The 22078-nt window shown below is 40.6% G+C and overlaps 1 protein-coding gene across 14 annotated transcripts in view; it reads left to right on the top strand.

The window, feature by feature from the left end:
* The first annotated feature begins 15698 nt into the window (after positions 1-15698).
* Bbs9 (Bardet-Biedl syndrome 9) overlaps positions 15699-22078 on the top strand; it is a 481139-nt gene continuing 474759 nt past the window's right edge. For 3 of the 14 annotated variants that reach the window (XM_074065324.1, XM_074065314.1, XM_074065321.1), the window contains exon 1: positions 15752-16358. The gene's annotated coding sequence lies outside the window, so the exon portion shown is untranslated. Of the gene's footprint in view, positions 15724-15749; positions 16359-22078 lie in introns of those variants that run through there. The other 11 variants (XM_074065317.1, XM_074065310.1, XM_074065325.1 and 8 more) reach the window with 8 other exon arrangements.

The raw sequence follows: 22078 nt of genomic DNA, 5'->3' as shown, positions 1-22078 counted from the left end.
AGTTCATGATCCTATCTCCAAAATAATCATTGCAAAATGGACAGGAGGTGTGGCTCAAAAGGTACAGCACCTGCTTTACAAATAAGAACCCCCTCCTTTTTTTTTTTTTTTTTTGCTGTATGGGTTTTGCACTCAGGACTTACACCACTGGTGTCTGGCACAAGCAGGAAGCCTTGAGTTCAAAACCCCAATCCCACTACAAGACCCCCTAAAACAAAAACAAACAAACAAAAAAACGAAAGAAAAAGAAAAAAAAATGCCATAGGATGTGGGTTAAAAACAAAACCATGTAAAAGGAATGGGTCCTTAGAAGATTAGGGAAACAACTAGGAAGGGAAAGCAAAAGAAATCTTAACTGGAAGCTGATCTGTCACAGTTACGCTTGGGAAATCATAGGGGTTATGCCTCAAGATGGCTGCAGTCATGTCAAACTGAATCCTTGTAAGAGGTATTATTTAGGGTAGCATATTCTGGTCCTATTTCTGGGTAATGTGCTCTGAACCACAACACTGCTTATAACAATAGGATTCATCCAGGTTTATATTTTGTTTTGCTTTTTGAGACAGGGTCTCCCTATGTAGCCCAGATTTGGCCCAGAACTTTCTGTGTTGCCAGGCTGGCCTTGAATTCACAATCTCCCTGCCTCATCCTCCCTAGTGCTGGGATTAGTGGTGTGTGCCACCATACCAGGCAATTTGTCTTTTGTTATGGGGCTGTTGGCCATGACCTTGCAATGAATGGATGAATGAAAGATACTACTTCTTCTCCCCTACAGAACAAAGATAATGGTATTTTGCCATTGAATGTTGTCAATTCAGGATAAACTAAAAGACAGAAGCTATTTGCAAGAAGATATTTATTGTAACATTTGCAAACTAGAATTAAGGCACATCTAACATTTGGGGAACGATTAAGAAAATATGAGCTACCACACCTCTAATCCCAGCACTTGGGAGGGAGAGGCAGAGGATGGTGAGTTTGAAGGTTTGAGGCTAACCAGGGTTACATAGCAAGACCTTGTTTCAAAAAAATCAACCAAATAAATTAAAAAACCTCCCAAATAAACAAAAGAAAAACAACAACAAAAATGGAACATTCCCTGAAGTTATGGTGTGCACCCATTAAATACCATAGTCCAAACAATCACTGACATAAAATATTAAGTAAAATGTGGAATGACAGCATATATGTGGGGATCAAATATCTAAAAGCATCAACTAGGTGTGGCTGTTAGCAGAAAATTGGGCCCCTGGCCTCGATGCCAATTCACAATTTACAAATAACAAAAGCAGGGTTTTGAGAAAAAGGAAATAAGGTTTATTATTTGTCAGATGAAAAGGAGCCCAGGGAGAGTTAGCGTCTCAAAGCATTGTCGTCCCCCTTCTAAGAGAAAATGCCTGCCTTTAAAAGGTGAGTTCAGGGGCTCAGCTTGACTGTGTGACCAGATGCATGTTCACCATGACTGCTGACCTTGGTTCTCCAAGTGCCTGGGGCCACTTCTCTGAAGCTGTCTTGGCTGGCAGGTTTACTGCTCTGGTCAGAGAGAGATAAGGTGTAGAGAGCTGCTTAGACTAATTGGACAACAAAGGGAGTTGATCTTTGTTACTGGGTTTTCCAGCAATTAGACGAAGAGGGAAAGAAATTTAGTTTAATCAACAGAGTAAACTGGCCAGCAGGCAAACTGGTTATAAAAAAGTGTGCTTTTTTTTTTTTTCTTTTGTGGTCCCTGTTATAATTTCCCCACTGTCAAGTTATTCCTTCCATTTTTTTATGACAAAGAAACATTGTAATCATCTGTTTCCTGCCTTTAGTTAGTTGCTGGGCCCAAGTAAGGAGTCAGTGCTCCTCAGCAAAGCAGTTTTTTAATTCCCTGTTCTAAGGTGGTATGTACCTGTCATCTCAGGATGGATCACTGAAAATAAAAATCTAAAAGTATCAATGTATATCATAGACTGGGGGGAAATAGAATATATATTAAAGAAAACAAAATAATTAGGGTTGTAGTCTAAAAATAGTATTATTTAAAATAAGATAGTTTTCTTTTTTGAGCCAAGAGCTGCACAGGATAGCCTCAAATATTTGGGCTCAAGTGATCCTCCCACCTTAGTTGCCAGAGTAGCTGGGACTACAGGTCTTACCACCGTTTTTGGCTTTAACATTTTTAAAATTAAATTAATTAATTAATTTGGTTTTCTGAGACAGGGTCTAGCAATGTATCCCAGGCGGTCTGAAACTTGTGATTCTTTTGCCTCAGCCTCCTCAGTTGATGGACAAAAATATTTTAAAGAATAAAATTAAGTATCTTTTCTTTCTACATAAATGTATTCACAGACTAATCCCTCATCATTTTAAAGGGTACAATAGGTAATAAGATGTAAGGCAACAATAGTGAATGTGAAAATTTTAAATGTCCACTCTCCAGTGACCTTCTAACTTAACTAGGTTGGAAAGGTAGAAATAATATTCAGCCCTTTCCACCCCCCGAGCCCCCCAGCCCACCATAACTCTGCTTCTGCAGAGTAGGTTTCACAAAGCACAAAGACCCCCACTAGACCGGCAGGCAGCAGCTACATGCCAAGGTTGGCTCTTTTGGCAAGCAAGAGGTGGAGGGGTCTTGATGTTCTGGGCAGCTTCGTGAAGTTTCCTGTGTACATTTTTCATATCACAGGGACTTGGGGGCAGTGGTGGCAGCAGTAGCAGTGATGGCAGCAATAGCAGTGGTTTCTCTGGAACAGTTCCACAACCTGGCTGGGTGTTTCTCCTGACCCTGACGAACCATTTTAGTCCCTTTAAATGAGCTAGTGTTTGTCTAAACCTGCTACAGTGGATCCTGTTGTCAGTGACTGAGAACTCCCCAAAACAATGTGTGACTACAAAGTCAGTTTTTAAAATCAATCTTTTCAGATGTCCTGATACTAATGGAAAAATTCTGTTGGTATATTTCACTATTAAGAAACACAAGGGTGCAATGGCTCATGTCTGAAATCCTAGCTACTTAGGAGGCTGAGGTCAGGAGCATTGCAGTTTGAGGCCAGCTTGGGCAAAGAGTTAGCAAAACCCCATCTTAACCAATAAAGCTGGGCATGCTGGTATGTCTGTCGTCCCAAACTATGAGTGAGGCTGAGAATGGGAGGATCATGAATCCAGGCCAACCAGGGGAAAAAAGTTTTCAAGACCCCATCTTACTGGAAAAAAGCTGGTTATGGTGGCATGCACAGTCATAATTGTAAAATTGTTGGATCACAGTCCCTGCTGGTCTGGGCAAAAAGCGAGACCCTATCTTCAAATAACCAGAGCAAAAGTGGCTGGAGGTGTGGCTCAAATGGCAGAACTCTTTTTTTTTTTTAACATTTTTTAAAAAATTGTTTTATTATTCATATGTGCATACAAGGCTTGGGTCATTTCTCCCCCCTGCCCCCACCCCCTCCCTTACCACCCACTCTGCCCCCTCCCTTTCCCCCCCACCCCCTCAATACCCAATGCCTTAATACTCAATGCCCTTATCTCTAATTTTGTTGTAGAGAGAGTATAAGCAATAATAGGAAGGAACAAGTGTTTTTGCAGTTGAGATAAGGATAGCTATATAGGGAGTTGACTCACATTAATTTCCTGTGCATGTGTGTTACCTTCTAGGTAAATTCTTTTTGATCCAACCTTTTCTCTAGTTCCTGGTCCCCTTTTCCTATTGGCCTCAGTTGCTTTTAAGGTATCTGCTTTAGTTTCTCTGCATTAAGGGCAACAAATGTTAACTAATTTTTTACGTGTCTTACCTATCCTCATCCCTCCCTTGTGTGCTCTCGCTTTTATCAAAGTGAGATATCAAAGTCCAATTCCCTTGTTGTGTTTAAAATGGCAGAACTTTTGCCTAGTTTGTGTGAAACCCTGAGTTCGAAGCCCTGAGTTCAAACCTGAGTACTGCAACTCTTCCCCACCCCAAAAAAACAAACAAACAAAAGAACAAACCATCACCACAACAAAGAGCCGGGCACCAGTGGCTCATGCCTGTAATCCTAGCTGATCAGGAGGATCAAGGTTTGAAGCCAGCTCTGGCAAATAGTTCACAAGACTCTATCTCAAAAAAACCTATCACAAAAAAGGGCTGGTAGAGTGGCTCAAGGTGTAGGCCCTGAGTTTGAACCCTAGTACTACAAAAAAAAAAGAAAAAAGAAAAAAGCTCCAATGGCACAATTGATTAGTGTGAGGAACTTGTACAGAAGCACAAGCTTTTCTTCTTTTTCTTTTTGTGGTGTTGGGGATCCAACCCAGGGAATACCACATGCTGAAGTGCTCTACCACTGAGCTACTCTTCCAGTCTCTAGGTTTCCTTTTTAGACTCTAGGGAAACCTACAGGTCATATGTAGAGAGTTGGGAGTTATAGTGGTTCATTCTGTGGCTATAATAGAATAAATGAGAGACTGTGCAACTTACAAAGAAAAGATTCTTACTTCAGCTTACAGTTCTGGAGGCTTGGAAGTCTGAGATCATTAGGCCGCATGTGGGGAGGATCTCATGCTGTTCAACTCATGATGGAAAAGCAGAAGGGCAAGAGGGTGTGTGTGAAAAAGGAAAAACTCAGTGGCAGCCTCACTTTATTACAGCCTGGTCTCATTTAACTAATCCAGTCTTGGGAGAGAGTTAATTCCTCTTAATGACTTAATTGTTATATCCAAACCATAGTGCAGGTGCTGGTATTCTAGACAGCTCACAGATCTGAACAGTAGCCTCTGTCCCTGCTTATGTCTAAGCCCAGCTATCAGTAAGACTGCACAGAGCTTGGCTGATTTCCAGGCAGGTCTTCTTGGCTCCTGATTGCTTAGTGAAACGTCCTGAGCAAGAAGCCACTCTTTGGGCAGCAAACTGCCTAGCAACAAAGCCTTCTCAGGAGGGATGAATAATTCTGGCCCAGTTTGGTTGGTGGGTGACACTTAGGTTTATCTCTGGAATGCACCATGGGGAATTCACTGTGAGGAACTTGCAGATGGCCAGAACATTAAGGTTATAAAAGTAGGGAATGGAGCTGATTTTCATAAAAATGTCAAAAATATTCTATCCTCCATTTACTCATTCTTTATTCCTTCATTCATCAAACAAGACGTGAGACCTGCTGTGTAGAAACCTTTTGTTTTTGCCAGTACTGGGGTTTGAACTCAGGGCTTCACACTTGCTAGACAGGCACTCTACCACTTGAGCCACTCTGCCAGCCTGAAACCTGCTGTGTAAATGATACTGTTCTAAGTGGAAGGAACAAGTAGGTCATTGCCTTCTTGAGGCTTATGTTAAGAAAAATGCCCTGCCAACAATTACCCACATAATGTTTCAATGATCAGTTCTATAAGGACACCTGCAGTACCTATTCTAGTGGCATCACAGGAAGTCATCCCAGGGGACCAGGCAAAGGTTTAAAGGATGAGTAAGAACTGTTGGAACAAAGAATAAAGGAAAGCATCCCAGAAGGTGGAATGATCCTTGAAAAAAAGCTTTGTGCATGAGAGAAACAGAAAGTCTGTATGGTCTGAAGCCTAGGGAACAAGGGGCAGAGTCATAAGATAAGGCTGAAGAGGCAAATGAGAGGAGGCTCTCCAAGGCCTGGCAGACCTGGTGACAGACCTGCATCTCAAATATAAGTAGGTTGAGAAGAAAACAGAGGAGAGTCACTATCAGATTTGAATTTTAAACAGATCTCTCTGCCATATGGTGGCACTCTGTGTGGATGCCACACATATTCCGTACCTAGTGATGGGACAAACCTGCCTCCATGATAGTTCATTTAGAAACACTTCTTGGGGCTGATAAGTGCTGCATTCATGTTTTTCAAACTGTGGGTTGAAAGTCACTAGAGAATTGTAAAACCAAATGAAGGAATTGACAGAAATACCTTTAAAAATGAAACCAGGCTGGGAGAATAACTCAGTGGTAAAACGCTTGTCTAGTATGCACAAGAGCCTGAGTTGATTCACAGCACTGAAAAAGAAATCCAATGTAAAAGAATAGAAAGCTGGTGCTGTGGCATATGCCTGGTACCACATATGGAGGCAGAGGATCACTTTAGCCCAGCCTGGGTAGTATAGTGAGACCTCTTCTCAAACAAAACTAAAGGAACAGATTGCAGAAATATCAGGGAGATTCCAAGATGGCGGCTAGAGGGAGGAAGCAGAAAGCGAGCCTCCTAGAGTGAAATCTTGGAGACACGCTGGAGACACACTTTGCAGGCATAATCACTGAGAAAAGGCATAACTTTGACCCCTCCACACCTCCAGCCGGCGCAGAGCATCTCCACCTCACGTTAAACGGAGAAACAAGGAGGAGCCCCCGGGCCGCCAGTCACTGGCGCCCAGACGGCTTGGGAAGACACGGACCAGGTAAGTTTCGCAGTGTGGTACTCCCAAAGACAAGCCTGGGCCAGAGCAGCATAGCCCCCTGGACAGACTGACCTCCACCCGGGAAAAAAGAGAAACTGAGTAATAAGCAATAAGAACAATAAAGACATGCAGGAAAAAGGGTGGGGCGCACTGAGCAGTGAAGATTGGGGGAAGGGAATCCTTCCCGGGACTATAAATAAACAAGCCGGAGGGGCTGGAGAGCCTCTGGCGGGAGCAGGAGCGGGAGTGTGCACCCAGCAACCAGGAGTGGGAAAGCTGGTGAGAGTGGTGGAGGGAGGAAAACTCCACAGGAGAGGAGGGAAGACCCACTTCCCACGTGAACTGTAAACAAACATGGCGGCTGGCAGGAGCAGCAGCACCTCCCAGTAACCAGGAGCAGGAAAGCTTGTGAAAGCGGAGGTGGGAGGAAAACTGCACAGGAGAGGGGGAAAGACCCACCTCCCACATGAACTGTAAATAAACACGCAGAACTGAGAACGCGGGTGCAGTGTCACCTTTCCCAGTGCTTGGAAAGGGGAAAGCTTGTAGCAGAGGCTCCCACAAAGGAGAACTCTGAGCAAACAAAGCCTGTGGGACCAGGTGAATGCTAAGCTCATCCCAGAGATCTGCATAAATAATGCCTCCAGCAACAGCAGGCTGACAATAGCGGGCAGGCAAGCCACAGTTGTGGAAACCATTCTCAGAACTGTCTCCAGACTTTTGACTTTTTTTTTTTTCTTTGTCTCCCTACCTTTGATGAGAGAACAACCGAATTACACCTGCAAGCTGAAAAACTTACTGAAACTGTATTGCATTTGAACTTGGGACACTTGGTGGGGTTATTTTTGTGCCTGTGTTTATAGTTTTGTTCTTCTTTATGCGTCCCCTTTGATGAGACAACTACAGAACAACATCTGAGGCACCATCTCCAGGATTGGAGACTGACTTCACTGCATTTGAACTTGGAGGTTTTTTGGTTTTTTAAAATTTTCTGTTTTTTCATTTTATTTTAATACATTTTTATAAATAGATTTTTTTATTTACTTATTTTTTATTTTTATTCTTACCTTTATTTTTTTATTTTTGATTTTCAATCCTCTCTCTGTCTCTCTAATGTCTGTTCAGCTTACTGTCGATTAGTATACTAAAGCTCCCTGTTTAAACCTTTGAAATCTTCTTGTCTGACACCTTGTTCTGTTTTCTCCCTCCAGTCTGTGTATTTGTTTTCCCCATTTCTTTAACTTCTTGCTTTCCATCTCAGCTCACCCTTCCATTCTAAATATTACCATTGTTATTATTACAAGCTAAAAAATACTTAATTGCACACAGTACAGGGACAGTAACAACACCAAAGACAATGATGGGAAGACAGAAAAAACAGGGAAACCAGTTTCCCCACAGCAAAAAATTAGTACAGGAACCAGAGGGGAATGAAGAGAACAGGTACTCAGATCCAGACTCCAACAAAATGAAGATAAACTATGCCAAAGGACCCAATGAAGCCTACAAGAATAATTTAAAAGAAGACATACTACAGGTACTCAATGAGAATTTTATAGAGATGATACTGCATAGGGACAACCAAAATGTACAGGAGACACTCAAGAAATTCCAAGACAACAAAAATAGAGAATTTGAAAAAACAAAAGAAGAAATAAAGGAAACCATAGAAGCACTGTATAAACATCAAAGTGAAAGAGAGAACACGATGAATAAACAGATAAATGAACTCAGGACAAAAATAGACAACATAAAAGAGGAAAACAGCCAGGATATGGAAAACCTCAGAAAAAAGAACAAAACAGAACTGCAAAACAAAACCGAAGGCCAATCCAGCAGAATAGAACAAACAGAAGACAGAATCTCAGAACTTGAAGATGAAATGGTAATTAAAGGAAAAACTGAAGAACTATTAATTAAACAACTCAAGACCTGTGAAAAGAAAATGCAAGAACTCACCGACTCCATCAAAAGACCAAACTTGAGAATCACGGGCATCGAAGAAGGAGAAGAGGTGCAAGCGAAGGGAATGCATAATATATTTCACAAAATAATAACGGAAAATTTCCCAAATCTAGAGAAAGATATTCCCATACAGATGCAAGAGGCCTCCAGGACACCAAACAGACCAGATCAAAATAGAACTACCCCACGACATATCATCATTAAAACAACAAGTTCAGAAACTAAGGAAAGAATATTGAAGGCTGTAAGAGAGAAAAAACAAGTAACATACAAAGGTAAACTCATCAAAATCACAGCAGACTTCTCAACAGAAACATTAAAAGCAAGAAGAGCGTGGGGTGAGATCTTCCGGGCACTGAATGAAAATAACTTCAACCCCAGGATACTCTACCCAGCAAAACTATCATTCAAAATAGTTGGAGCAATAAAAGTCTTCCATGATAAGCAGAAACTAAAACAATATGTGACCACAAAGCCACAACTACAAAGGATTCTTCAAGGGGTTCTGCATACAGAAAGTGAAACCCAACTTAACCATGAAAAGACAGGCAGCACCAAACCACAGGAAAGAAAAGCAAGAAAGTAGAGAGTAACCTCAACTTACATACACAGAATCAAACCTTTAAACAACTAAGACAACTAAATGACAGGAATCACCACATACCTATCAGTACTAATGCTTAATGTTAATGGACTTAATTCCCACATCAAAAGGCACCGCTTAACGAAATGGGTTAAAAAGGAAGATCCAACAATTTGTTGCTTACAGGAGACCCATCTCACCAATAGAAATAAGCATAGGCTAAGGATGAATGGTTGGAAGAAGATTTACCAAGCCAATGGCCCCCGAAAACAGGCAGCAGTAGCAATACTTACCTCTGACAAAGTAGACTTCAAACCTACATTGATCAAACGAGATAAAGAAGGACATTTCATACTAATAAAAGGGGAAATAGACCAAAAGGAAATAATAATTATCAATCTGTATGCACCCAATGTCAACACACCCAATTTCATCAAACATACCCTGAAAGACCTAAAAGCATATATAAACACCAACACGGTGGTTGTGGGAGAATTTAACACCCCATTATCATCAATAGATAGGTCATCCAAACAAAAAAATCAATAAAGAAATCCAAGATCTAAAATATGCAATAGATCAAATGGACCTAGTAGATGTCTACAGAACATTTCATCCAACTTCTACACAATATACATTCTTCTCAGCAGCCCATGGAACCTTCTCCAAGACAGATCATATCCTAGGCACAAAGCAAGTCTCAGAAAATACAAGGAAATAGAAATTATACCATGCATACTATCTGATCACAATGCAGTAAAATTAGAACTCAACAACAAAAGTAAAGACAAAAAACATGCAAACAGCTGGAAACTAAATAACTCATTACTTAATGAAGAATGGATCATAGATGAAATAAAAGAGGAAATTAAAAAGTACCTGGAAGTCAATGAAAATGAAAACACAACCTACTAGAACCTATGGGACACAGCTAAGGCAGTCCTGAGAGGAAAGTTTATAGCCATGAGTGCATATATTAAAAAGATTGAAAGATCCCAAATCAATGACCTAATGATACATCTCAAACTCCTAGAAAAACAAGAACAAGCACATCCCAAAACAAATAGAAGGAGAGAAATAATAAAAATAAGAGCTGAAATCAACGAAATAGAAACGAAAAAAACCATACAAAGAATTAATGAAACAAAAAGTTGGTTCTTTGAAAAAATAAACAAGATCGATAGACCCCTGGCAAACCTGACTAAAATGAGGAGAGAACAAACCCAAATTAGTAAAATCAGGAATGCAAAAGGGGAGATAACAACAAACACCATGGAAGTCCAGGAAATTGTCAGAGACTACTTTGAGAACCTTTATTCAAATAAATTTGAAAATTTTAATGAAATGGACAGATTTCTAGACACATATGATCATCCAAAACTGAACCAAGAGGAAATTAATCACCTGAATAGATCTATAACACAAAATGAAATTGAAGCAGCAATCAAGAATCTCCCCAAAAAGAATAGTCCAGGACCTGATGGATTCTCTGCTGAATTCTATCAGATCTTTAAAGAAGAACTGATACAACCCTCCTTAAACTGTTCCATGAAATAGAAAGGGAAGGAAAACCGCCTAACACATTTTATGAAGCCAGTATTACACTTATCCCAAAACCAGGCAAAGACACCTCCAAAAAGGAGAACTATAGGCCAATCTCCTTAATGAACATTGACGCAAAAATCCTCAACAAAATAATGGCAAACCGAATTCAACAACACATCAAAAAGGTTATTCACCACGACCAAGTAGGCTTCATCCCAGGGCTGCAGGGGTGGTTCAACATACGAAAATCAATAAATGTAATAAACCACATTAACAGAAGCAAAGACAAAAACCACTTGATCATCTCAATAGATGCAGAAAAAGCCTTTGATAAGATCCAACACCATTTCATGATAAAAGCTCTAAGAAAACTAGGAATAGAAGGAAAGTACCTCAACGTTATAAAAGCTATATATGACAAACCTACAGCCAGCATTATACTTAACGGAGAAAAATTAAAACCATTCCCTCTAAAATCAGGACGCAGACAAGGATGCCCACTATCTTCACTCCTATTCAACATAGTACTGGAATTCCTAGCCAAAGCAATAAGGCAAGAAGAAGGAATAAAAGGAATACAAATAGGTACAGAAACTGTCAAAATATCCCTATTTGCAGACGACATGATCCTATACCTTAAAGACCCAAAAAACTCTACTCAGAAGCTTCTAGACATCATCAATAGCTATAGGAAGGTAGCAGGATATAAAATCAACATAGAAAAATCATTAGTATTTCTATACACTAATAATGAGCAAACTGAAAAAGAATACATGAAAACAATTCCATTTACAATAGCCTGAAAAAAAATCAATTACCTAGGTGTAAACCTAACAAAAGATGTGAAAGACCTCTACAAGGAAAACTATACACTTTTGAAGAAAGAGATTGAGGAAGACTATAGAAAGTGGAGAGATCTCCCATGCTCATGGATTGGTAGAATGAACATAGTAAAAATGTCGATACTCCCTAAAGTAATCTACATGTTTAATGCAATTCCCATCAAAATTCCAATGACATTCATTAAAGAGATCGAAAAATCTACCGTGAAATTTATATGGAAACACAGGAAGCCACGAATAGCCAAGGCAATACTCAGTCAAAAGAACAATGCAGGAGGTATCACAATACCTGACTTCAAACTATATTACAAAGCAGTAGCAATAAAAACAGCATGGTACTGGCACAAAAGCAGACATGAAGACCAGTGGAACAGAATAGAGGATCCAGATATGAAGCCACAAAGCTATAAGCAACTTATCTTTGACAAAGGAGCTAAAAATATACGATGGAGAAATAGCAGCCTCTTCAACAAAAACTGCTGGGAAAACTGGTTGGCAGTCTGCAAAAAACTGAAACTAGATCCATGTTTATCACCCTATACCAAGATTAACTCAAAATGGATCAAGGATCTTAATATCAGACCACAAACTCTAAAGTTGATACAGGAAAGAGTAATAAATAGTCTGGAATTAGTAGGTATAGGTAAGAACTTTCTCAATGAAACCCCAGCAGCACAGCAACTAAGAGATAGCATAGATAAATGGGACCTCATAAACTGAAAAGCTTCTGTTCATCAAAAGAAATGGTCTGTAAACTGAAGAGAACACCCACAGAGTGGGAGAAAATATTTGCCAACTATACATCAGACAAAGGACTGATAACCAGAATATACAGGGAACTTAAAAAACTAAATTCTCCCAAAACTAATGAACCAATAAAGAAATGGGCACGTGAACTAAACAGAACTTTCTCAAACGAAGAAATTCAAATGGCCAAAAAACACATGAAAAAATGCTCACCATCTCTAGCAGTAAAGGAAATGCAAATTAAAACCACGCTAAGATTCCACCTCACCCCTGTTAGAATAGCCATCATCAGCAACACCACCAACAACAGGTGTTGGCGAGGATTCAGGGTAAAAGGAACCCTCTTACACTGTTGGTGGGAATGTAAACTAGTAAAACCACTCTGGAAAAAAATTTGGAGGCTACTTAAAAAGCTGGACATTGATCTACCATTTGATCCAGCAATACCACTCTTGGGGATATACCCAAAAGACTGTGACACAGGTTACTCCAGAGGCACCTGCACACCCATGTTTATTGTGGCACTATTCACAATAGCCAAGTTATGGAAACAGCCAGGATGCCCCACCACTGATGAATGGATTAAGAAAAGTATTAAGTAAGTCCAGGCAGTATTTTTTTACAAAATTATTTTGTTCTACGAGTTAAGGTAAAAAATGATTAAGAGCTATGTCCTAAATATTAAATGATGGAACATGCTTAGCACAGTGCCCAGCACATATTATGTTTAGCATTTGGCTCATTAAACAAAATGATCCTTATGGATATAGTCTCTATGCCTCTAACATGCATGAGTTAAAAAAACAACATGGGTTTGGATAGACAGTTCTGCTTTGGGTGGCTTGATTATCTCTGCTGTGAGCTAGTGGTTCTGCTTAGGCTGGTTGCTTTAGGGTGCACTCTTTCATGTTTAGTAGAGTGACAGAGATCATCTGACAGTATTTCTGTCATCTCCCAGTAGGTTTCTCCAAGATAGTCACATGGAAGTGGTTACAGTGCTGCTAATGGAGAAGCCCCAAGGCCTAGTATCTTTTAAGGTTTTTGTGACATCATGTCTATTGATGTCTCATTGGGCCAAAGCAAGTCATAAGGTGAGATGCAGATTCAAGGGGTGGAGCTGCAAAATCAGAGGGCAAACAGGATGGAAATTACCATACTGCTAAAGAGGAATTTTGGCACTAATGTTGAGCTTTCCATGTTACAAAGGAGAACTGACCTTAGCTTTTCCAGCAAATAATGTTCTGCTAGGTGCAATGGCACATGTGATAGTCCCAGCCACTCGGGAGGTTGAGACAGGATGCTTCCTTGAGCCCAGGAATTTGAGACCAGCCTGAGCAATATAGTCAAACCCAGTCTCAAAAACAGAAAAAAATTCTTCACACTATCCCAGAGTCACTGAACAAATCTGTATCTCAGCTTCCAAAGCTTCTTTGTTAGTTGGACGCCAGTGGCTCATGCCTATAATCCTAGCTACTTGGGAGGCTGAGATCAGGAACAATGGGGTTTGAGGCCCACCTAGGCAGCAGTGCCTGCTTTGTGAGCACCTGCTTTGCAAGCTTGAAGTCCTGAGTTCAAACCCCAGTCCCAACAACAAAAACTTCTGTTTGCAGTGTTTTTAATTTTTATTATTTTTCTTAAACATTTACATTTCTTAGATGGTTGCAACACATATAATTAATTTTGATTTAAAAATTTCATATAGTACTCCATTCTGTTATTTTTAAAGCTTTTATTCTGAGTGTAAGGATAAACTGGAGAACATGAAAAATGTAGAGGAAAAATTAAATCACTCATCTGCTTCATAGGCAGCATTAATATTTCTGTAAAAATTCCTTCTAGGGGACTGGAGGCACGACTCAAATAGTAGAGTGCCTGCCTAGCAGCATGAAGCCAAGTTCAAGCTCCAGTACTGGCTCCCTGCCTCCCCGACAAAATTCTTTCTAACCAGGTGTAGTGGCTCAGGCTTGTAATCCCAGTCTTGGGGACACTGAGGCAAGAGGATTGTAAGTTGGAGGCCAGCCTGGGCTACACAGGTAGACTCTGTCTTAAATAAACAACAACAAAAAATCTTGGGCTGGCAGAGTGGCTCAACTGGTAAGAATGCCTGCCTACGAAGGGTGAAGCTTTGAGTTCAAGCCCCAGTACTGTCAAAAAACTCCCAAACAAAACAACACAACACAATAAAATACATGGTCCTAACCATGCTAGTAGACAAGTGTTCTACCACTGAGCTCTATCCCTATTACTGGGAGTGAATTTATTAGGCTGCAAGAGTGGCTCAAGTGGTAGAGGGGTTGTGTAAGGTCCTGAGCTCAATTCCCAGTACCACTAAAAAAAAAAAAAAAAAAATCCTTCCAGTATTTTTCCATATTCTTATAAAGATGTTATTTAACGACACGCGGTGTTTTAAAACTTTTTTCACCTGTAAATATATTGCAAACATTTTGTTTTTTTGTGGTGCAGGGGATGGAGCACAGCCACTCCCACATGCCAGGTAAGTGTTCTATGACTGACCTACCCTCCAGCCCTGAACATTTTTTTTTAAGTAAAACATGTTTTAATTACTGAATTTTAGGGTAGAACTGTATTCTATCATAATTTACTTATGTTCTTATTATTGGGAAACCAAGCAATTTTTATTCATTATCAATGTGATGATTTAATATCAAAGTTATAAAAAATGAAGTTTTTTTTTTTTTAAAACGTAGTCACGTGTGTGTGTGTGTGTGTGTGTGTGCGCGCGCGCGCGCTCGCTCATTGGCAGAACACTTGCATATCATGCAGGAGGCCCTGGGTTTCATTCCAGCACCACAAAAACAACAAAAATTTAACACTTACGTTTTCTACTGGGAATGGATTGGTGGTGTAAAACGGGAAACTGAAAGCCAGGCATGGTGACACAAGCTTTAATCCCAGCATGGGGAGGCTGATGCACGAGTTCAAGGCCAGCCTACCACAGAGGCCAGTCAGTCACACATGGCTCACACCTGTAATTCTAGCTACTTGGTAGGGAGAGATTGTGAGGCCTGCGCAGCCAATAGCTCAAGAGACACTCCCCCAATCTCCAAAATAACCACAGCAAAATGGACTGGAGGTATGGCTCAAGCAGCAGAGCACCTGCTTTTCAAGCGGGAAGCCCTGAGTTCAAAGGTCAGTTCCACCTAAATCCTCCTCCCAAGGAAAATAAAAACCCCAAAAGAAATTTAAAAAAGAAACGAAGCCAGAAACTTCTAAAGCTCCACCGTGGTCTTGCGGCCCGTCTTCCTCTTCAAGGTGAATATGTACTGGGCCAGCACCACCCCCGCCACCAGGGCGCACACGCTGGCGCTCGCTACGGCACCCACCCTCGCCACCGCCGCGCGGTCCATGGACAGGGCCCTCGTGCTCCTCGGGCCGAAAAACGAAAGGCCACTCGCGCGGCTGCAAGCGAGCTGCAGAGACACAGGAGCCGCGCGTGCCACTGAGAAGCCCCGACGCCCCGCCCTGCCCCGCGCGACAGGCCCCGCCCCCGAGAAGGGCCCGCCTCCAAGTGCCGAGCGGCAGGAAGAGGGAGGGCACAGGAGGGCGTGGCCTGTGTCCGCACCCTGGGCGGGAGGCGGGACTTCCGCACAGCCTGGGTCTGAGGAATTGAAGCTGGACAGTGAGGGAAGCTGTGCTAATTATGTCTCTGCAGAAGGACGAGTAGGTAGAGGTTCCGGCGATCCCCGCCCAGAGAGAAATCGGGTTCCAATAACGACCAAGTCAGGAGCCGTCAGGGCCTCCCGCCCCTCGGCCACTCCGAACTACAAGGCCCAGCAGGCTCCGCGGCGTGGCGTCTGACTTGCGCAGTCACGTCGGTTTTAAGTGCTATGACAACAAGGCGACGGTTGTTTGGAGTTGGGTTGGAGTCGGGAGGTGTCCCTTCCTCCGGCGGTCCGTTTTCTTCTACGTCCAACTCACCTGCGCCTCCATGGTTTCCTCCTCCGTGTGAGCAGCGGGACGTGCGGTCCTCGCTCGCCTAGCGCCTTCCAAGGGGTCCATGTGGCTTCCCCTGCTTGTCTCCGGGGGCTGACAGGAGTGCAGGGGAGCCGCCTGGGGGACTCGCTCCAACTCTGCAGCTGGTGGTACTGCTTGGCGGGGCGCTCTGCCCGTCACGTGGAGCAGGTTCCAGCAGGAGAAGGAGAGAAGCAGATAAGTTAGGGGTTGCTTTCCTCCCACCCTGTGCTTATTGTTGCTTCTGCTCCATCACTGGGACCCTCGTCAAGCATTTTTAAGGGAACTCTGCGGATAGAGGGTTTGCATCAAGGGGAGGCAGAGCTCCCTTGACTTGGAATCAGGTAAGAAGTCTGGAATTAAAGCTGGGGCACATCGATGCCCTTTCTATGTTTTGTTTTGTGGACAAGACTCATCCTCTGATGCCATGTAATGGTTTGGGGGAATTTATGGCGATCAGTTTCTTAGGAAGCATGTTTGCATTCATACAAACTAGTAGCACAAAGTGTATGAGATCCTGTGAACATCTTTAAAGGGTGATTTTTAAGGATTCGTTGAAGACGTCACGTGGTGCACGAGCATCTTCCTTCTGTGATATTTCAACAGGTCTTGTGAGCAACACGTCAAAGCAGTTCTCATCCTGTGACTGAAGTGGGATGTATGTACTAATATTTCCTAATGCTTCTTGCAATAGGATTACTGTTTCTTCCTCGCTCTTTGCAGACCACAGCAGTTTATACTAACTAAGCTGGTTTTATAGCTTCTCTTCTCAATCAAGGTCTGCATCTGACTTCAATGTCTTGGAGAAATTTATATATATTTTTGGTATCTAACTTTTACTTTAAATATAAAATCATGTTTTACATGTAAACACACATACCTAACTTGAAAGTTATTGGAGGGAAAACTATGGTTCTTAACTTAAGTCTGCCAGCATGCAGAGAAAGATTGACTTGTGGGTAACGTGTAAAGAGGATAATTGCTAAAATCTTTTTTCTGGAGTATTAGTTAGGAAAACTAATGTGAATAAATGAATAATAATAAAAAAAAGAAATCACACACAAAAAAAGAAACTACAAACAGGAGACTTTATTTGAAAATAAGTTACAAGGTTTTTGTGAGAATTTAAGGGTTTTTTTTCCTAATGTATAATTGTGCCTAAATTACAGCTTACATTTAGGTTTGTTGGACAGCTTCTTTTTTTTTTTTTTTTTTTTTTACTTGGCCCACAAGATGCCTTGTGGAAATTTTATTACATAGTGTAAAATGTCAGTCAAATAAAAAGAACACCTTTTTAAAACGACATGCATAACACTTCCCAACTGCCTTCTTTAATAGTTAGACATTTCAAGCATTGCAAGAAAAATAAAGAGAAAAACCAGAAGGTGTAACTTCAGTACATTTCAAACGGAATGTCCTCAGTGGACAGCTTCTTGATGGTAATAGTCCTTGCAGGAAAAAAATCAGATAGTGTTAATCTAAAGTTTTATACCTCAGGTGTGTAGCAAGTCTCACCCCTCAAAACACTTGCAGATGTGTATTTATATGTACCAATATAGTTTTAAGAAAATTTTTTTGTGCTGGAGATTTAATCCAGAGTCTCAAGCATGCTGAACACAAGCACTGCCACTGAGCCATACTCCTAACCCTTCAACTATTTTTTTAAAGTTTTTGATTAAACAGTTCTGCTGATTAGTAACATTTTTTAAAGTGTTTATTGTCAGGGGAAGTGAATATAGCTCAGTGGTAGAGCTGAGCTTGTTATGCACAAGGCCTGACTTCACACACACACACACACACACACACACACACACACACACACACAAATATTGCTATCAGTCTTTTGGATGTTCCATTTAAATTTATAGCCCAGGAGTTCAAATTGGCATTAATATTTTTGTTTTCCTCAGAACACTCCTCCACCATCACCACCATTAGTAATTCTCTTACTAGAATAGATTGTTAGATTACTAGATTACTCCTGATACTTAATTGAGTGCTTGTTATGTTGGGCATTGGCTGAGCAATCACATGTATTAGGTCATTTTATTCTCCACCACCCAGAAAAGTTGAGAGACTAGAGGATGAGGGACTTGCCTGAAGTCAATATTGCTGGAACATGGGGTCAGGAAATCGACACAGATCTGTCCTACTGCATGCCTTTTGTATCTGTTATTGACAGTTCCAACACTGAATCCTTGTAGTATTGTCTTCAAAGCCATATTCTTCTCACTACATGAATTTGTCATCTTTCCTGGACTGGAAGACCTGAAATTTGATGTGACACTAGCATAACCTGGAGAAATAAAGTTCCAAATACAAACCCATCAGCTTCAGGGACTTAGCTTCTGAATTTCAGAATCTGCATGTAAACCCCAAGTTTCTCCCACAGCATTCCTTATGGTTATCATTGCTATTGCCGTTCTTCTGTTCTTCCACATTGTATGACTAGGTCAATAAAGTATTAAAAGCACTCACCCTTTCAATGTAACCTAAATCTAAATGAATTCAGTGTGGGAAATAGCATGCATGTAAATAAATGTCAAAAACTAAAAGCAAAGTGTCAAGTGGTAAATGTGGATGAGAATTTCTGGAGTTTAGGGATAAAGAGATTATCTGTCATTTATTATTCTAAGGACTTAGAAACTAATCTTTTGTGCCTATTTATAGGAATGCATCTGTTAACACCTTCAAATTATTGTTTTCTAAACATCCTTTAACAATTTAATTAAGTGTATGATATACTTTTTTGCAGTTTGAACTCATAGCAATAATAGAGCCATTGCTGTTATAGTCAACCCCAAGTAGCTGCAGGGTTTGGGAGTAGACAGCCTGGGTTTAGGTGCCACATCTACCACTTATTAGTTGTGACCTCTTGGACAGGTTTCTTAACGTCTGTATTCAGGGTTACCTAAATAATGGAGCCTACCATTTACTTTGTAGATTAAAAAAAGTATTCTTGCAGATGATTTAGAATACTGCCTGGGATTTAGCAAATGATTAGTAAATATTAGCTGTTATTTTCCTTCACAATGAAAGGAGATAATAGTCATTGAAAACTTTATTTTTGGCTTTAATTTTTCATTTGGTTAAAGAAAAATCATGGAGGTGTGGCTCAAGTGGTAGAATGCCTGCTTTGCAAGTATGAAGCCCTGAGTTTAAACCCCACTACCACCAAAACAAACAAACAAACAAAAAAACAAAGGAAAGAAAAATCACTAAGCCAGGTTCCCAGGACTTGGGAGGCTGAGACAGGAGAATCGGGAGTTTGAGGCCAGCCTAGGGTAAATAGAGAGTTCCAGGCCAACTGGGCACACATAGAAGACTCAGTCTCAACCCATCTCCCATAAAAAAAAAAGAAAGATGAGTGAGAAATTGGAAGTCAGTAATGAATAGAGTATGAAATACAAAACCTAACTAGGGATGTAACTCGGTGGCAGAGTGCTTGCCTAGCATGCACATTGCCTTGGGTTTGATCCCCAGCATTGAAAATAAAGCAACAAAAAAGAAATTTCAGTGCTTAATAATAAAGAAAATACAGACATTAGTTTCTTATTTTATGCCATTCCACCAGCTCTGTTTTGTGATGGGTTTTTTGAGATAGGGTCTCGTGAACTATATTTTGCCCAGGCTGACTTCAAACTGTGATCCTCCTAATCTCTGCCTCCTGAGTAGCTAGGACTACAGGTGTGAGCTACCAGTAAGTAGGTTTCTTACCTTTAATTTGAGATAGCTAAGTTAAATAAAAATCTGCTATACAAATTTTAGTTTTTGCTATTTGGAATAGTTTTTACTTGTCTGTTTTTGTAACCTAAAAGCCACGTTTGAAGACTGAAAAATGTACCTGTTATTATTGTTATTTACCACCTTTCTTCCTAATCTGTCAGTACTGGTCCTCCCCAACCCAATGATTTATCTTAATCTTAATGACAAGGCCTATATCTTTCTGAAATTGAATTATGAACTAAAATTTTATGTAAGCTTTTTTTTTTTTTTTTTTGTAGTACTGGAGTTTGAACTCTGAGTCTCATGCTTGCTAGGCAGATGCTCTACCACTTGAACCACTCTGCCAACCCTGCTTTTGTGTTGGCATTTTTGAAATAGGGTCTTGTGAACTATTTGCCTAGGCTGGCTTTGAACCAAAATTCTCCAGGTCTCTTCCTCTTGAGTACCTGTGATTACAAGCACGAGCCACCAGCACCCAGCCTCTAAGTCTTAACTTATGTCTAAGTTTTCTTTCTCTGGATGGTGTGGGTTGTCTTTCCAGGAGCAAGGGACAAATAGTTTTGCTAGCCTGAATTTAATTTGCTAACCTATGGTTCTTTCTTTTTTTTCTTTTTTGTGGGACTGGGGTTTGAACTCAGGGCTTTGCACTTGTACAGCAGGCACTCTACTATTTGAACCACACCTCCAGTCAATCTTTGCTATGGATATTTTGGAGATGGGGGGTCTCATGAACTATTTGCCTGGCGTGGCCTCAAACCACAATCCTCCTGATCTCATTTCTATGAACTGACCTTCTTTGTGTCTTCTGACTAACTTAGGTTTCAGGTCTACTTTATTTGATATAAGTATAGCTATTTTGATTGTATCTGTTTGGGGTCCTAGAGGCCTCCTGTACTTGGATGGGTGCCTCTTTCTTGATATTTGAGAAGTTTTTTGCTATTATTTTGTTGAGTATGTATACTGCCTGTTTTGGGGGACTTGGAAAATCTTTTTCCATGCTTTCACTCTAAGCCAGTGTCTTATTTCTGTCAGTGAGATGGGTTTCTTGTAAACAACAAATTGTCAAGTCTTCCTTTTTAATCCAGCTTGCCAGTCTATGTCTTTTGATGGGGAAGTTGAGACCATTAACTTTCAGTATTAATTTTGAGAGGTATGGTATTGTATTGGTGTGTATGTATATGTGTGCAATTGATTCTTTGTTACTCTAAAATTGCTTATCTGCTCATCTCCTGGGATATAATTATTTCCATCCTTTCATCAATGTGTTCATTTTCTTCTGCATGTAAAATTTCTTTGATTATCTTCTGGAATGCTGGTTTATATATACATATTGCTTTAGTTTCTATGTATCATGAAAGGTTTTTATTTCTCCTTCAATTGTAAGAGTATTCTAGGTTTGAAAGTATTTGCTTTCAGTACTTAAAATACTTCATTCCATGCTTTTTCTTTTTCTTTTTTTTTTTTTTTTTGCAATACTGGGGTTTGAACTCAGGGCCTTCACCTTGAGCCACTCCACCAGCCCTTTTTTGTGAAGGGTATTTTTAAGATAGGGTCTCTGAACTGTTTGCCTGGGTTGGCTTTGAACCATGATCCTCTTGATCTCTACTTCCTGAGTAGCTAGGATTACAGGTGTGAACCACTGTCACCCGGCTTCCATGCTCTTCTTGCTTTTAATGTTCTGTTGAGAGATCTGCTGTTATTTTGATAGGCTTACCTTTCTAGGTTATTTGACCTTTCTTCCTTACAGCCTCCAGTATTCTGTCCTTGTTCTCTGTGTTTTCTGTTTTAACTATAGTATTCTTTGGGGTGGTTCTATTTTGATTATGTCTGTTTGGGGTCCTAGAAGCCTCCTGTACCTGGATGGGTATCTCTTTCTTGAGATTTGGGAAGTTTTTGTGCTATTCTTTTATTGAGTATGTATTCTATGCCTTTGGTTTGCAGCTCTTTTCCTTCTGCAATGGCCATGAGTTGTATGTTTGGTCTTTTAATGGAGTCACAGAGTTCTTATGTATTCCTTTCATAATTCTTTCTTTTCTCTATGTTTTTATCTGTTTTTTTTTCCATCGTATCTTATCTTCAAGTCCTGAAATTTTGTCTTCCATCTGTTCCAGTCTGCTGGAGTGGCTTTGATCTGTATTTTTTATCTGACTTAAGAAGCTCTCTCTCTCTCTCTCTCTTTCTCTTTCTCTCTCTCTCTCTTTCTCTTTTGGTGGCACTGGGGTTTGAACTCAGGACTTTGTACTTGCAAAGGAAGTACTTTACTGCTTGAGTCACATCTCCAATCCTTAAGGAGCTTTTTCACTTCCAGGGTTTCTATTTCTTTTTTTAGACTTTTTGT

Source organism: Castor canadensis, chromosome 2 (assembly GCF_047511655.1).
Source record: "Castor canadensis chromosome 2, mCasCan1.hap1v2, whole genome shotgun sequence".
NCBI classification, from domain to species: Eukaryota; Metazoa; Chordata; class Mammalia; order Rodentia; family Castoridae; genus Castor; species Castor canadensis.
This window is presented reverse-complemented; position numbering and strand designations above follow the sequence as displayed.